At 44.3% G+C, this 17,013-nt stretch overlaps 1 long non-coding RNA gene across 4 annotated transcripts in view; it reads right to left on the reverse strand.

The window, feature by feature from the left end:
• Positions 1 to 16,594: 16,594 nt before the first annotated feature.
• Positions 16,595 to 17,013, reverse strand: part of LOC148005616 (uncharacterized) — a 60,245-nt gene continuing 59,826 nt past the window's right edge. For all 4 annotated transcript variants that reach the window (XR_015620604.1, XR_015620603.1, XR_015620599.1 and 1 more), the window contains one exon: positions 16,595 to 16,968. This is a non-coding gene — a long non-coding RNA (uncharacterized LOC148005616). The remainder of the gene's footprint in view (positions 16,969 to 17,013) is intronic.

A 17,013-nucleotide genomic window follows, 5' to 3' on the forward strand; every position in this document is an offset into this window, starting at 1 on the left:
AAGACGGATGATCAAAATGTGAATGCTTCACTCCTTCTTTAAAAGGGGAACAAGAATACCCTTGGCAGGGAAGAGAGAGGCAAAGATTAAAACAGAGACTGAAGGAACACCCATTCAGAGTCTGCCCCACATGTGGCCCATACATATATAGCCACCCAATTAGACAAGATGGATGAAGCAAAGAAGTGCAGACCGACAGGAGCCGGATGTAGATCGCTCCTAAGAGACACAGCCAGAATACAGCAAATACAGAGGCGAATGCCAGCAGCAAACCACTGAGCTGAGAATAGGACCCCCGTTGAAGGAATCAGAGAAAGAACTGGAAGAGCTTGAAGGGGCTCGAGACTCCATATGTACAACAATGCCAAGCAACCAGAGCTTCCAGGGACTAAGCCCCTACCCAAAGACTATACATGGACTGACCCTGGACTCTGACCTCATAGGTAGCAATGCATATCCTAGTAAGAGCACCAGTGGAAGGGGAAGCCCTGGGTCCTGCTAAGACTGAACCCCCAGTGAACTAGACTGGTGGGGGGAGGGCGGCAATGGGGGGAGGGTTGGGAGGGGAACACCCATAAGGAAGGGGAGGGGGGAGGGGGATGTTTGCCCGGATACCGGGAAAGGGAATAACACTTGAAATGTATATAAGAAATACTCAAGTTAATAAAAAATATAAAATATAAAAAAAAGAGTAAATAAAAAATCTGTGGCTCCTGGTAAAGAGCTTACTTAAAAAAAAAAAGAAAAACCCAATAGCCTTGTCGGGCATCAGTGAAGGGAGAAGCCCTTGATCCTGTCAAGGCTTGATTCCCCAGTGTAGGGGAATGTTAGGGCAGGGAGGTGGGAGGGAGTGGGTGGGTGGGTGAGGAAGCACCCTCATGGAAGCAGGGGGAGGGGTATGGGATAGCGGGTTTCTGGAAGGGAAACCAGGAAAGGGGATATATCCGATAAAAGAAAAAAAAGGGTTGGGGATTTGGCTCAGTGGCAGAGCGCTTGCCTAGGAAGCGCAAGGCCCTGGGTTCTGTCCCCAGCTCCAAAAAAAAAAGAACCAAAAAAAAAAAAAGGAACAAAAAAAAAAAAAGAAAAAAGAAAGAAAAATCCAAAAGAGGAGAAAAAAGTTCAGAGGTATCTGGAGATATGCCATCACTGTCTTGCCCTTCCCCCCACATCAGCTACTTTAAATGAAGTCCTTTATTGATGCTGACACCAAACATCAATTCAATTCTACAAAGCTGATTGTGGTAAGGTTAAGGTAAAGAAAAATTCAGTTCCTAAGAAATCAAGTGAATAATTGAACCCACCCCACACTCCTATGGAACACTGACTTACAGTAGAGAAGGGGACTGTGGCCTTAAATACAGTCTCTCCAAAGACATCAAAGTGGTGTCGAGGCATCTCTGACAGCACTAATCACTGGGGAAATGCAATTAAAACTAATGTGAGCTATGACATCACATCTGTCAGGAGAATTAACTATCCTGATTGGTGTTGGAAAGAGTGGAAAAGAAAAGGAAACCCAGGCAGCATATACTAGCTGGTCTAACGTCCCTGACAAATATACAGCAGAGACCTGCCTGGTCTGGCCTTGATGAGAGAAGTGCCCCTAACCTGTAAGAGACTGGAGGCTCCAGGAAATATAGAGGCCTGGTGGGGTATGGGGACTGTGAGGATGTGGGGACATCGTTTTCGAGATGGGGGGAGGGGGGAGGAATGGGATGAGGAGCTGTTGGAGGGTAGATCTGGAGGGGGATAATGAATGGACTGTAAAAAGAGGTTAGAGATTAATAAGAAGAAGAAGAAAAGGAGGAGGAGGAAGAAAAAGAAGAGAAGAAGGAAGAGGAGGAGGAGGAGGAGGAGGAGGAGGAGGAGGAGGAGGAGGAGGAGGTTGAGAAGAAGAAGAAGAAGAAGAAGAAGAAGAAGAAGAAGAAGAAGAAGAAGAAGAAGAAGAAGAAGAAGAAGAAGAAGAAGAAGAAGAAGAAGAAGAAGCAGAAGAAGAAGAAGAAGAAGAAGAAGAAGAAGAAGAAGAAGAAGAAGAAGAAGAAGAAGAAGAAGTAGTTGCTGCTTCTTCTTCTTCTTCTTCTTCTTCTTCTTCTTCTTCTTCTTCTTCTTCTTCTTCTTCTTCTTCTTCTTCTTCTTCTTCTTCTTCTTCTGGGACAAAAATGGAGAAGAGACTGAGGGAAAGGAGGTCCAGTGACAGGTCCGAATCTCAAGGGGAAGCTTCAAGATCTGACACTATTACTGATGCTATGGTGTGCTTACAGATGGGAGCCTGGCATGGCTGTCCTCTGAGAGGCCCTACCAGCAGCTGACTGAGACGGAAACAAATACTTACATCCAACCATTGGATTGAAGTCCAGGACCCCTATGGATGAATTAAGGGAAAGATTGAAGAAGCTGAAGGGAAGAGCAACTCCTTAGGAAGACCAGCAGTCTCACCTAATCTGGACCACTGAGGTCTCTCAGACACTGAGCCACCAACTAGGCAGGGCTGGTCCGAGGCCACTGGCACATATACGGAGGAGGACTGCCTGGTCTGGCCTCAGTGGGAGAGGATACATGTAATCCTCGAAATATTTATGGCACCAGGGAAGGGGGAGGTATCACCATACCTCCTCTGAAAGGATCCTCTCAGAGGTAAGGGGGAAATGGAATGAGGAACTATGGGAGGGGGACCAGGAGGGGTGCAATGACTGGAATGTAAATATATAAAATAATTTTTAAAAATATTACAAGGTGGAAAGGTGGTCATTCATGTTCTAAGCTGGCAAAGAGCTGGCTAAATTGTGCCTGTCTCCTGAAATTATGAATAATTTACAACTGAAAGAAAGAAAGAGAGGGGGAGGGAGGGAAGGAAGGAAGGAAGGAAGGAAGGAAGGAAGGAAGGAAGGGCAGGTGGGGAAGAAAGAAAGAGAGGGAGGAAGGAAGGGAGGGAAGGAGGGAAGGAGGGAAGGAAGGGCGGGCAGGTGGGGAAGAAAGAAAGAGAGGGAGGAAGGAAGGGAGGGAAGGAGGGAAGGAGGGAAGGAGGGAGGGAAGGAGAGTACCCATATACAATGTTGGAAGTGGATTCTTCCAAAAGCTAAAAATCCACTGGCCATATGATCAAGCAATTCCACTAATAGGTATTCATTCAATAGACTTGAAATGAGACTCCTTGTGCTCAGGACCAGCCTGCAGACTCAGACCATTGCAGAAAGCCACATCTGATTAAAAGATAGAGAACTGGCCTCAGGGTGCTGAAACCCAGTTGTACTTGTAGGCAGGACTCCTCCACCTAAGGCTCAGGGATGGACATCAAAGAGTGGAAGGAAAGACAGAAGAGCCAGAGAGCCAGGGAGTCTCCTGGGTGACTGTGTCTTCTAGCTATGAAACGGAGGCTACAGCTATGCAGGCTCAGCCACAAGGCTAGAAATGGCAACACCAACTGGCATCACTGTGTCGATGAGGGAGATCTTACAAAGCCCCGAGTCAACTGAGTTGCAAACTCAGTAGTGTGTGACCTTCAAGGGAGTGTAGTCAATGAAATAAGTTATAAAGTAGAACAGAAAACTAATGGCTTTTCTTTTCTTGTTGCTGTTGGTATTGTTTTGGTTTAGTTTTTCCAGACAGGGTTTCTCTGTGTTCCCTTGGTTATCCTGGAATTTGCTCTGTATATCAGGCTGGTCTTGAACTCAGAGATCTACCTCTGCCCCTGCCCCTGCTCCTTCCCCTGTCCCTACCCCTGCCCCTGCCCCTGCCCCTTCCTCTGCCTCCCAAGTGCTGGCATGAAAGAAATGTGCCAGCACTGCCAGACTTGTTCTATTACTAATTATGCTGTGGAATTTTTCTTTTTCCGATTCTTCTTCTCCTTCCTTCCTTCTCCTTCTCCTTCTCCTTCTCCTTCTCCTTCTCCTTCTCCTACTCCTTCTTCCTCTTGTTTTTTGCTTCTTTGTTTTCTTGTCAGGAGATAAGTACACAAAAATATATAAAATAATGAAAATGTAAAATTCAATGTAAAACTTCACAGTTTCAGAATGGCTACTCACCACTCTGCCGTGTGTATGCGTGCGCGTGTGTGCGTGTGTGTATGTCTGTCCATGTGTTACTTTTTTGTGTGTACATGCAGTAGAAGTGCATGCATGCTTTCATGTATATTGCTGGGCATATACATGCATACGTACACATGCTGTGAAACTTAGAGGTTGATGTGAGATGTCTTCCTCACGCACTTTACCCTTTTGTCTATTGTGAATAGTTATTTTTTCATGCAGTATATTCTGAGACAGTCTTCGATCCTCCAGCTCCTCCATAATCCTCCCCACCTCCCTTCCCATTCGAAGTCAAACCCTTTCTGTCTCCTGTTAGCAGCCAGGCATTGAAAGAATAATTTTAAAAGATGAATTAAATAAGATAAAACAAAAACAAGCAAATCAAAATAGGATTACTATATTTTAAGAGCAGGAGTATCACTATGCTACCCAACCTGGAAAACATCATCCAACTACTGATCAGCACGAGAGGTTTGATCTACTCCATTTCTGACCCAGCAATTCATCCTTCCCTTATGAAAAGTGGTAGCTCCCCTGTTCCCTGGAGATTGCCATCCTTATTCATGCTGAACTTACTGTGGACATCTGATCTGCACAGTACACTATAAGCCTAGAACTTCGGGACTGGGGCAATCCTCCTGCCTCAGCCTCTTGAGTAACTAGGACTACAGGGATGCACTACCATGCCTAGTTCCAGTCTTACTTTTTGAGACAGAGTATCTAAATGAGTCAGAAGCTCACCAGTTCAGTCAGGGTTTATGACTAGCAAACGTCCATGATCTGCTTCCCCAACAGTGGGTTCCAGATGCACACACACCCAGCTTTGTTACATGCTTGGTAGGAATCCAAACTTGGGTATTCATGCTTGCCTCAAGCAGGCATTTTATTGACTAAGCTGCCCCCAGCCACATTACCTCTCAAAATCCCCCACAGTGTCTCTTCTGGAAGACATTTACAACTATGGAAGAAAAGAATTAAAGTACCAAACAACTGGAATAGCAGCTAGACTTCCTTCCACCATGGAGAGCAGTAGCACACCATAGGCATCAGGTAAGCACCATCGTAAGCAAGCACATAGACACCAGGTTGGACTGCCTGGGATGGAATTCTATTCCTACAATGAACTGCGAGCGGAAGTTTTGCAGGCAAAACTCTCACTGTCCTGTGGTCTCAGGAGAGCCATCGTACATGCCCTTAGGAATTAGCTTTCAAAAAGCTGAAAGGCAAAACCAATTTGTATTCCTAACATCCTTTGCTTTAAACCAATTTTGATTAAACACCGTTTTCTAAAGACGATTTCATACAGTGAAGGTGGAAAGACAGCAGTTGATCATGTCAAAGATGATCTGTGTTCTGTGTGGCTACATAGCATCTACTTATGTCTGTCTTTGTGTGTAGCCATCAATCTACATATTTTTTACAATGACTATTCTCTTACAGCTTGTGTGGTAGGAGGACACTGGGGCACATTGTGACATCGCCCCTGGGAAAGAGCATGACCATCCTGCTTCAGCAGTCTTACAAGACCCTGCCTACAGCAAAGGGACCTTCTGGGAATGAGAGACACAGGCCCCTCGGGTGACAAGCTGTGACCAGTCTGCTCTCACATGACCTCAGGAAACCCTTCAAGGAGGCCAAGGTGGGGGGAGATTCGCTACAGACTCTGAACTAGAGGGTAGGATCAGGAGACAAGGCATCTGCTCACTTTATATATTGACCCTGAAGGGGGAAAAGAGGGACAGAGAGGTTAATTCCTGTGCCTCTTCTCTTGCCCTGATAGACCTCCGTAGAAGTTAGGGAAGAAAATGTCACTTACACAATGTACTTTTCCCCCTCCCCCAATTTCTGTACCAAGGGATTTTTTTCACATGACATTTATATATTTATTGTAGAAATTTCCATCAGGATCCATTCTAGTAACCACAAGTAAGACTTGCATTTTGGGTTTGGAGTCAATCATGTGGGCAAACCCCAGCATTTGTACAAGCAAAAGTGAGGGTAGTAAGGAATGCGGTCTCATTCCACTAACGGTGGAAAAACCCATCTCATGAGATCAACATCCGCATAGCGGCGGCGTCAGCCTGGCAGTGAACGGCTGCGCCATGTTGCTTCAGGCAGACGGCCAAGAGCAGGTGTCTTTCCTTCAAAAGCCTGTTAGTGCATTCCACGGACAGAATTGGACCACTCACAAATTATTCCAGGGAACAAAATTATTTCTCAAATTACCAACATGTGGAGATGGCTCCAAACTGGGTCATGGCCCCATGGGATGACTGCCACCACGGTGCTTTGCTACTAAGTCCGAAAATGAGAATGTGCTATTAGAGAAAAAGAATTCTCTAACTGCAAAATGATTTTTCTCTCTAAAGAGAAATAATCCCATATTTAAAAGAAATCATACAGCTGTCCCCAGGCCCCACATTCTCTTTCTATAACCATATGATGATTTACCTTTTTACCAACTATGACTTAAGGGATATTTTCATATCTGTGGACAATCTCTGGAGCACGGTGATCCCTACAGTTTAATTTTAAAGATTCATTTTAAGAATTCTTTTGCTCCATGTGGGTCACTGAGTTTCTCCTCACAAAACCCTTGATTCAAATCCATAGTTGCTCTCAGGACTCCTGTATGAGAGGCATCCTTCAAATTGGACCTCAACAAATAGCCAGGTCTGCCCTGTTCCCCAGCCAGGAAATGGCCATTACCAACTTTCATTCCGAGTCTTTTCAAACGTATACTTTCAAGTAAATATTTCCCTTGTCAAGAAAGAATGTCAGTGTTTCCCAAAGAAGGTTATTTTTCCTGCATGTGACATTTTTCAAGAAGCAGAGGATCTAAGTTTACCACAAGTGTATCTTTTGAAAGCTGGACACACTATAATTATGCATGACTTATGGAGTGCGTTAGGCAACAGTGTGCGTAAGCAAACAGAGGGGCCCTCAGCTCTGTGACTCAGGGTCTCGTGGGGAAGACCACAAGTTCCAAATAGGTGGTAAGCACTTTGCAGATGACAGAAAAAAGAAAGCATGGTTCTGTTTTCAGATTAGCTGAGCAAATCTTAGATTTGTTAGGAAAATAAAATTTGATGAACAGTATCACACCTGTTTGCCTCTGCACGCGGCTGGAGGACTTTTCTGGATGAGAGCCTCCACTACTCTGCTTTGGCTTCTAGGTACATCTCCGCAATGTCAGCCTGCTCTCATGGAGTGTTCTGACCTTCTGGGTCTTTTTGTCCTGCCTTGTATAAGTCATTGGTTTATGACCAGTGCACCTCAAGGTCCTCAACTGCATCTACAGAGACTAAAAATCCTGCTCCCATGTACAGGTACTTAGCACATATTGACATTCAAAGTTATTGCAGCCATGCCAGGTTGAAAATAACCAAAGTATCTTCTAAAGGTGGGAAGTATAGACATCTTGAATTTCTAATTGTATTATCAATCTGTCTATTGAAGTTATGAATAAATCAGCTTTAACTCTCAGCCAATTACAGATAAAAATGAACTCTTGGAAAACCCGGTGGTTTCAGAGAATGCCAGAGGAAAATTAGCAGCCTGCCTTCCAGGTAAACAGCATGAACTATTTTAGACAGTGGGCTTAGAGCAATTTAAAACTTGTGCTTTCCCACAAAGCCCTTCTCAAGTATTTCCACCTTCCTTGTCTCTTCGGGGAAGCGAAAGCAGTCATCGAACCCAGATGCACTGAAAAAGAAGGTGCCTGAACACAGCCATGGCTCCCCACTTGTCTGGGTCCACAGTCACCACGGTGGCTGTCGCTCCTAAAGCTTTCCTGCTGGCGGACCAATGTTCTTCCTCTATTGCATTGTGTCAAATCTTCTTCTACTTCAAGACAAAACAATTCTTCAAGTCTTCTTTCGCTTGCCGTAGAGAGGATGCCATTTTACACTGATTGCATTTACTTCCACTCTTTAAGTGACCATAACAAAATCTGTTCAGCTGTGGCTAAAATAGCACACTTTCTTCCCATTGTAGTGGAGGCCGGATGTCCCAGAGCAGGGAGTCAGTGTGGTCCAGGTCTAAGTAAGAGTCTTCATCCTAGCCCACTGGTGTTCTCACGTGGCCCTCTCTATGTGTGTAGAGATAGGTTTCAGTACTGCTGAGATTAGGACCCCACTTCTACGATCTCATTAAACCCAAAGACTTCCTGATAAGCCCTATCCCAGACATCTACCCTGAGACCCAGAGCTAGAATTCTGTATGGATTTTGGAGTAGCACAATTAGCGTGTCTTCTATTACCTCATGTCGATAAAGAGGATCACACATTTCTTTCTTAAACTTTAATAGCAGGGAAACTGAGGTGCATGTGAGCTGGATGACTTTGGCCAGCCAGCTGACTTCGGTGAGCCCCAACTAAATGTCCCAAGTCAAAAGTTATAAAGACAAGCAAGGTGCAAAGGCAGTTGTAAAAAGCATACCATTCGACACATTTGCTCTCTCTCAGAGATCCTTCCTCCGCATTGAAGACGACGTTGGTATTGCTCACCTTCCCACAGTGTCTCATAAAGCATCCACAGATGGCACAAAAGCACGTGGCTTCTAATAATGTCTTAATGTCTTGATTCACATGAGCTATCTGCACACTAGTTACTTGAAGCTTGAGGAATGGAAACAGTTTAACATGGCATCTCTTCTCGAATGCACTGACTTGAGAGGAGGAGAATCAGCTGTTCTCATAGAAAGCTGTCTAGTTCTAAACCAGAGTCGTTAAGGAATACACAATTATTCCTGGTGCCAATGGCATGCGCATTTATGAACAAGCAAATGATAGAATAGGTGGGGATGGGTGCAGATTTGTGCAGTGAGCTTCTCATCAAAGCGCCCAGCATCAAATATGAAAGCCGCATCCTTCAACTTGACATACCAAGATTTCCACAAATATAAAAAGTACAGTGAAGGTGAGGGAGATGGCTCGATCTGTAAGCGCTTTCCATGCCAGCACAAGGACCTAAGTTTAGAGTCTCAATGCCCCTGAAAAAGCCAGGCACAACAGCAAACATGAAATACCAATATTACTATGAGAGAATTATATCAGAGATATAGAAGTAAATACATAGAGGCAAGATACAGGTCTGTGGTCACCTGTCAAGTACTTCAAAAACTAAACGAATATGCTCTTCTGTCATGATGAACCTCTTATTTTGTATACTAGCCAAAAACTTTAGTAAAAAAATATTAAACTAGTTGTTTGTTCTCCAGATCTACCAAGAAACTTAGCCATCGTAGATATAATCAATCTATAATTGGTCCTTTGGAACACCTTACCTTCTATATTTCTCTGTCTAAAGTAATGTCTACAATTACTAATTCACACCTCTCAGAAGCAAGCACCTCTGCTGCAGCATTTAATCGTGTATGGTTATCTGGTAGTGTCTGAACAGCAGATATAAAAAGACATGGGGAAAATGTAATCACAAATCTGTTTAGAAAAACACTCCGCTCTTCCCATTCTGCTGCTGCGAATGCACATTAACTGAAGGAATAGTCAGAACGACATGAATTCTCCCCAGCTTCAAAACTGACAAAAAAGTTATTGGATGGGTCAGTTGGATTTCAGCAGCTGCCCTATCCATCTTCTGACCCAGGGTAAAGGCCAGGATGTTCCTTCAGGGGAACTTGGTCCAGAGCTCGCCAATGTTAAAAGCAGGATTCAGGTGGGGCAGAGAACAGCAGCAAACACATCTACACTCTGTATAGATGTCAACATAAAGGACTTGCCGAAAGATTAGCCAGTTCTCGGCATGCCTGGCATGGTGATTAGGAAGCCAGAGGAGTTTGCTGTGGTGTTTGGTTGCTTGGCTGGTTCGTTGTCAGAGTGCTTAGCTGTTTGTTTCTTTCCTTTTCCTTTCCTTTTCTTTCCTTTTTCTTTTTTATCATTTTACACGCCCCCCCCCCAAGATAAAGTACAGGAAGCCAATTCAGAGCAGCTAGTAAATTCAGTCATTTAAAGAGGCCCACACTTCCCCCTCCACCCCCTCCGCACAGTTCTTTTCCCCACCCCCATCCAGGGGAGGGGCAGCCAGCTGGAGGACAAAAGTGACCTTGGGTTTAAGTGGTGGGTTTAGCCTTCCTGGGGGCTCTTATTCAAATAAAGCTTCCTGTTTAACTACTCCTGTGAACGATGTGAGTACGTGAGGAGTCCAAACACCAAGAAAGCAAATCTGTCACACTCCGGTGCCCTCCCCTGGCTCCTGGGACGCCATCTTGCCTCTGGAAGCTATTAGTCGCCATCTTCCAGTTTGCAGTTATCACAATAAATTTATTATTTTATTTGACAAATAAGTCTGCAATTGACCTTTCAAGATTAGAGAATTTAAAAACATGTGGGGTTAGAAAAGATGCTAACCCTTATGACAGAAAAGAAGACTGAGCCTCCCCTTAGAGGACGAAGACAAATGAGGCGCACGTAAGTGGAGGGCACATCTGTGAGTGCTCACGCGCTCACACAATTATCCTGGGAGTCCAGAGGAGAAAATATGTGGTTTCTACCTGGAGTATGGAGGGCCAGAGACAAAAGGGCAGTGTAGTCAGTGGCCGGCACCTCAATTTTAGGAAACAGAAATTGCAGATATAATATTTTCCCGTTAATAAAGAAATAAGTGTTTCTTTTTTCTAAATGCATTACAAAAAAATTGCCCTGCCCTGGAAATAGCTCACTATTAGCACCTGGCTCCACGGCTCTCTGGATACTCAGATATATTTCCCCACTAAATCTCTTTGCAAAAACCAAGTCTGTTACCACCAACTCCACTGCTGAAATGTGGGGTTGAAAGCGTCAGAAAGCCCAATTTGAATAGACTTAAACAAGAAAGGATCCTGGTCCAGAGGCTTAACAATGTCTATGCAGTGTCTGGGATACTTGCCGTCCTGCTTTCTCACCACCGGGCTCCACTTCTGCGGGGTTAGGAGGTGATAACCTTGAGATGGTGATTAGGATGTGAGATTCCAAAGCCTCAGAAGGAGATCAGTACCACTGTAAAGCACCCAGTGAGTCACTGGTCCTTTCCAACACTTCAAGAGATAGTGAGACATGGTCACATGGGAAGCAGGCCCACTTCAGACCCAGAGATCTTGGACACTCCACATCCAGATGTATGAAAAGCACATTTCTGTTGCTCCCCAGACATCTGTCATAGCCATCGTAACCATCCAAGTCTCTGTCCCACATACTCTGCCTTCATAATGGCTCCCCTAGTTGTCAGGTAGACAGAGATACGATGAGCCACAACAGCAAAAACTGCTATATCCTCTGAGACTTAAATCGCCAAGGAAAGAGGCCCCACCTGCTGCGTTTGCACAGGACGAGGGGCTGGTTCCGGGTGGTTGTTATGGTCATCTTCAAACACTCTAGTTTGGCCAGGAAAGATAAAGCACTCTGGAATGAAAGATGACCGGAAGGGGAAAATGTCTATCTCTGTAGGTAAGTGTGGCAGCTTAAAAGAGGTGGTCCCCATAAGCCTCGGATATTTGGATATTTCATTTCCAGTTGGTAGCTGTTTGGAGAGAGTTAGGAAGTGTAGCTTTGCTGAAGGAATGATGTCACTGGGGTGGGCTGTGACAAAATACTGGGCTATTTCCACTACCTGTCATTTGAGCCCTCAGAGAACGATTGTTGGCCTAACCAGAATCGCCAATAGTAACTCCATGTTGATTGGGGCCCCAGCGACATAAATGTAAACACAATTCTTACAAGCCATGCATCTTGCTATTTCCAGTAAAGAAACCAAAGGGTCTGTTATAGATTAATGATATGTAAGACAAATAATTCTGTTGCTAGATCTGGACGACAAACCACCAGCTTAATATTTTTATTAAATTTTTTATTAGTATAGGAATAATGGATTTCATCATAATTCCATGCACATATCCCTGTCCTCAGCTCTTACTCCCTTCTTCCTTCCAACGTGGTCTTGACCGAGCTAGTTATATTTACCAAGCCTTGGTTTATCTACAAGAGGACAAAAGTAAAGATTGAATAAGTGTATGTCTTGGCTGCAAGTGTTTTACTTACATAGTACGACATTTGAACAGTTCCCAATTGACTTCTCCCAATTCCTTCTCAGAGAGAAAGAAGATATCCACCAGTTGTACTTCCCACTACAGACAACTGAAATTCAGTAGTCAGAAGACAAGCCCCTTAGCTTAAAGGCAGTATTCATTGTTAAATATAAATGCTCTCGTTTGAGGATGTGAGTAGAGGGAAGGGGACGAAAGAAGGGAGCCTTCAACAGATATCTCAAGTCTCAGTGACATCATTGCCTCAGCAGTGGAGGAATCTGATCTCTCCCTGAGCCTGAAGCTGGTTCTTCCAAATTAATTAGTCAAGGGCTTCCACCCTCCGCCGTTCAGCTCAGCATCCAAGAGATCTCGGAGCCTCAACTAGCCTCCAGATTCTGGGCACAATACATCCACAACGGAGCTAGTCAACTTCAATATCCACAAACACTTTCTTTTAGTTTTTGGAAAAACTAGCCTTTAACATAACAAGACCAGTCACAATGAAGATGACTTAAGACTCTCCCTATAGCCCTAGCAATTCTAGTCCTTTGTAAACAGCATTTTAATAGTGATAGAACTCCTCCTTTTGGATGTACGGAAACTAGAAAACTGAATAATTTCCTAAGACCACAACACACAGGGGTGACCAGGACTGTACCAAAATAATGGGATATGCTTAACCCAAAGCAGTCTCCAAGTTATTAGCAGAACCAGGTTCCCAAGATTTTGTCCCCACAAAAACTGAGACATGCCGTCCCTGAAGCATGCTTTAAAAGTCAAGCAGACTGCACAATGATGACACAGGACAAACTCTCCCCTTGCCTGGTAAAGGGTGAAGAGGTCGAACTGGTTATTCCCAGGTCTAATTTCCGTGCTAAGTGATCCCTGTTACCAGTGGGTGCTTCGCACTGATTTTCGGTTTTACTGTGGCTTCATCGGCTCCTAGGCACAGCCCTCCTTTCAAGCCACTGGAATCATCTCAAGGAAGACAGTAGACTAAGGAACTCCAAAGGCTTCCTCCCTGTCTCCTCGGTAGGCATTGACCAGGGCCAGTTTCTAAGTGCACAAACTTTTGGCAGAGCAAATCATTTGGATTTATTTTTCCCAGGGTTCAAACAGGGAAAGGTACAACAAAGAACTTGTGAGCAGGGCGTGGGAGGCGATGGGATATGTGAGGTGGGTAGCTCATCTCCTCATCTCATACCAAGGGGCAGGCCACCACTGCGGGACAAGTTCACCTTGTCAGCAGCTTCTGAGACAGCAAGTTTGAGGTGTGTGGGCGTTCGTTGGGCAGGCTATCAAGCCTTCGCAGCTACTCTTTGCAGCAGGTAAAGAAGAGGGCCGCTCCTGCTGGCAAGGTTGACTCGCCAGGTTTTTGTTTAGTTTGGCGGCCTCACCCCACTTTGGAAAAGCATTAATCAGCTCATACCGGTTCTTCTAAGGCATTTGGGCTTTCTGTAGGGATATTTCTCAATGAATGTAGTCAGACAGAAAAAAAACAAAAAACAAAATAATTGATGGTTTTCTTTAGATTTTATCGAAAGAAGTAGAATGCATCCAGATAAAACCTTTACTCACTAGATCCTAACTACTTTGGTGATGGGGTCAATCCTTCAAGGGTTCCAGTTTTCATAAGTGAGATTCAAATGTTAAGGAACAAATGCTATACAATAAGGATGTAGCCAGGTCTTTGGTGTCTTTTGTCACTTTTCTGAACAAGGTGACTCTTCCAGGCAGCCAGCCCCATTTCTCCATCTGAATAAGAAAGACTTCCAGCAGAGGGCCTGCCTTTGGATGGCCTATGTCTTGGGGTATTTATCAAGAATTCTATATGTAAGAAATAAACTCTTCTTCTGTTTTTTATGCAATAGGGCTGACGCCAAGAAGATAACAGTGTGTGTCACAGGCAACCCTGCTGGTACACCAGTGACGTCATCGTTGGAGCTGCGTTCAGAAACCTCACAGAGCTCAGTGATCATTCTCGCTAACTCTCCAGCCGACCTAATTGTTTCCTTCTCACTCTCTGCCAGTTTGTGAAGAAGGAGGGCATTGCCCAGCCTCCTGGGAATGTGGAACAACTGTTCTCCATAGGTGGAAGGTGGGAGAAAAGGACTGTCCCTGCTCTCTGTTCTCACACTGCAAGTGCACAGGGTGTGAGAGGCTGACCTTGCTCCAATGCACACCCTGAGGTGATGCACCGTATACACTCCATATTGCAATGCCCATTTCCTTAACTGGCCTAGAGTCATCAGCTTTTAGAGACCCCACAGGACCCATTTGAAATGCAATTTATTAAAATTTATCAGTAATTTATTAATATTTCTTCCATTTTATAACTCCCAAGAAGGGGTTGGGGATTTGGCTCAGTGGTAGAGTGCTTGCCTAGCAAGCTCAAGGCCCTGGGTTCGGTCCCAAGCTCCAAAAAAAAGAAAAGGAAAAAAAAATAACTCCCAAGACTCTCGTGCCTAGCAGCTCATTCTTTTCTGGAGGGAAGGGTGCCCAGGAACCATGGCTTAAGACTGGTGAGTGCTGTGTCACATGATGCTAATCTGAAGCAAAATCAAAAGGTGACAAATGGATGTTTCTAGGATTAGTTCTCAAAGAGAACAAGAGGAAAAATCAAAAGCCCAGGCGGAAAAAACTCCCCAAATTAAACTTTTTCTACTTTTCTTTTTAAATTTGTGTGGTGCTCTCTCTCCATCTCTCTGTCTCTCACTTTCTGTCTCTGTCTGTCTCTGTGTCTCTGTGTCTCTCCATCTCTGTCTCTGTCTCTCTGTCTCTCTGTGTCGCTCTCTCTGCCCCTCTCTCTCTCTCTCTCTCTCTCTCTCTCTCTCTCTCTCTCTCTCTCTCCCCCTCTGTGTGTGTCTGTGTGTCTGTGTGTCTGTGTGTCTGTGTGTCTGTGTGTCTGTGTGTCTGTGTGTCTGTGTGTGTGTCTTCCTCTACTACTCTCTCTCTCAAGTTTTCCATCCACTTGGATTGCTGGCCAGCAAGCTCCCATCAGTGCTGGACAGCTTGACACACATGCTTATGCCTAGCTTTTAAGTAGGTGCTGAGATCTGAACCAGTAGTTCTCCCAGTAGTCAATCTTACATACTAGATCGGTGGTTCTCAATTTCCCTAATGCTGCAAGCCTTTAACGCAGTTCCTCACGTCGTTATCTCACTGCTACTTCATAACTGTAATTTTCCTACTGTTATGAATCATTATGTAAATATCTGATATGCAGGCTATCTGATATGTGACCCGAAGGGGCAGGAGCCAGAGACTGAGAACCCCAGCACTAGAACATCTTCACCCTATTTTTTCTAGAATTCAGTTAAATCACCAGTACCCTTTAATGGTAACAAAGTAATCTCCTTAAACGTGGTAAGCATCGACTCCAATCCAGCACCTTTCCTGCAAAGAAATTGCCACAAAGCAATCAGATGGTACCAACCACGCTGAGGGAACATGGGAGGTATCCTCCATTTCTTCTGGGTCACAGGGGCTGTTTCTCAGGCAGCATTCAGAAGACTCGGTTGTGCTGACGATCAGATGTCTAGCCTGTCCGTAGTGCGTGTTGTCCAGCCTCATATTCATCTCACTGATTTTTAAATCAACACACAAAGCAGTGCAGGAGTCTCCATACCTTGTACTCAGTTTTAGAAAGTGGTGCTTTCCAGCCCAGCTCGGGGTTTGTGCCATGACTACCATGTATGCTGTGCGTGTATCCATTAAGACTGCCGCCTTAAGCTGCTTTGCTGACAGCCAAGGGAAGAAGTGGTGCTGTGCTCTCTTGTCTGTCATTACTGAGGAAACAGCTTTGGTTCAGAAACAAAAGGAAGAAGATTCTAGAGCATCTCTTCCATGCAGAAAGGTATAAGAGGTGACCCAAGCTAGAATCTACTCAAGGATTGGTATAAAAGAACCTGAGACCATGAGCCAGCACAGCAAGAACAATAGGTGGAGTTTCATAGTGGGGATAATTCTTAAAGTCAAATGCATAATTTGGGGAACTAAACTTTTCCATCAACTTTCTTAGTACCTAAAAGGTACTAAAAAACACTATGAAATAAATGTCAAAAAATAAATAATTTTTCTTTTTTCCCCCCTTGGAGTAAATAAACTTTATCATGGGGACTTTTTGTGATAAAGAGAACAGTTATTAATACTTATCAAGAACTTAAGGTTTCACTACACGCATGATATCACGCTCTAACAAGGAGCCTTGCAGCCATTCTTGAGTTAAGTCCTATGACTAACTCTAGCTGACACTAGAGTGCAGAAACTGGGCAAAGTGCTTCACTTCTGTATGTCTTGAGTTTACACAGCTTGTAAGTGCAAGAGCTATTGCTTAAGCCCAGGAAATCTGGCCCCACAGCTGGCCCGCTTAACTGTTCAGCACTGTGCCTCCTCAAAATTTTACACTATAAATACTTGTGTAATTTGGCCGGACCCATTATATCCATTAATATTGCCTCCATAAACTGAATCACTGTGCCAATGTTTCTTATTCCTCTTTCTTTTGAGGAAAAAAAAAGGAAAATGTAAAATTAGAACAGCCTCCTGCTCTGTTTCTCAGTGAATGACTTTATTATCATGTCAGCCAAGATTGAAATCCCCATTTCAAAAAAAAGTCACCACCACCCACATTACCTCCATTGTTAATATTTATAACATGTGGTGAAAGGGTTTAGAACTCGGCTTCATTGTTCCAACAAAAATTCAAATCCTTCCAAATTGGCTAAAAGGTTGGACTCCTAAGATCCATTCCTCGGTTGTAGGCCTCTTGCCAGTGCTTCAGACAGAGTCTCGAAATCTGAATGTTATCAGAGCATCTTTCAGCTGGCTAGGAAGAGCTCCAAGTGTCAAACGACCCCTACAGTGCATCTCCAAAGCGTATGATTCCATCACATCTGTCTGTAGAAATTTAGCCAGATGTCACTGTAAAGAGAAGAGGCCAATGAAGAAGGGTCTGTTTATAGTCCA

Source organism: Rattus norvegicus, chromosome 5, assembly GCF_021556685.1.
Source record: "Rattus norvegicus strain SHRSP/BbbUtx chromosome 5, alternate assembly SHRSP_T2T, whole genome shotgun sequence".
NCBI lineage: Eukaryota > Metazoa > Chordata > Mammalia > Rodentia > Muridae > Rattus > Rattus norvegicus.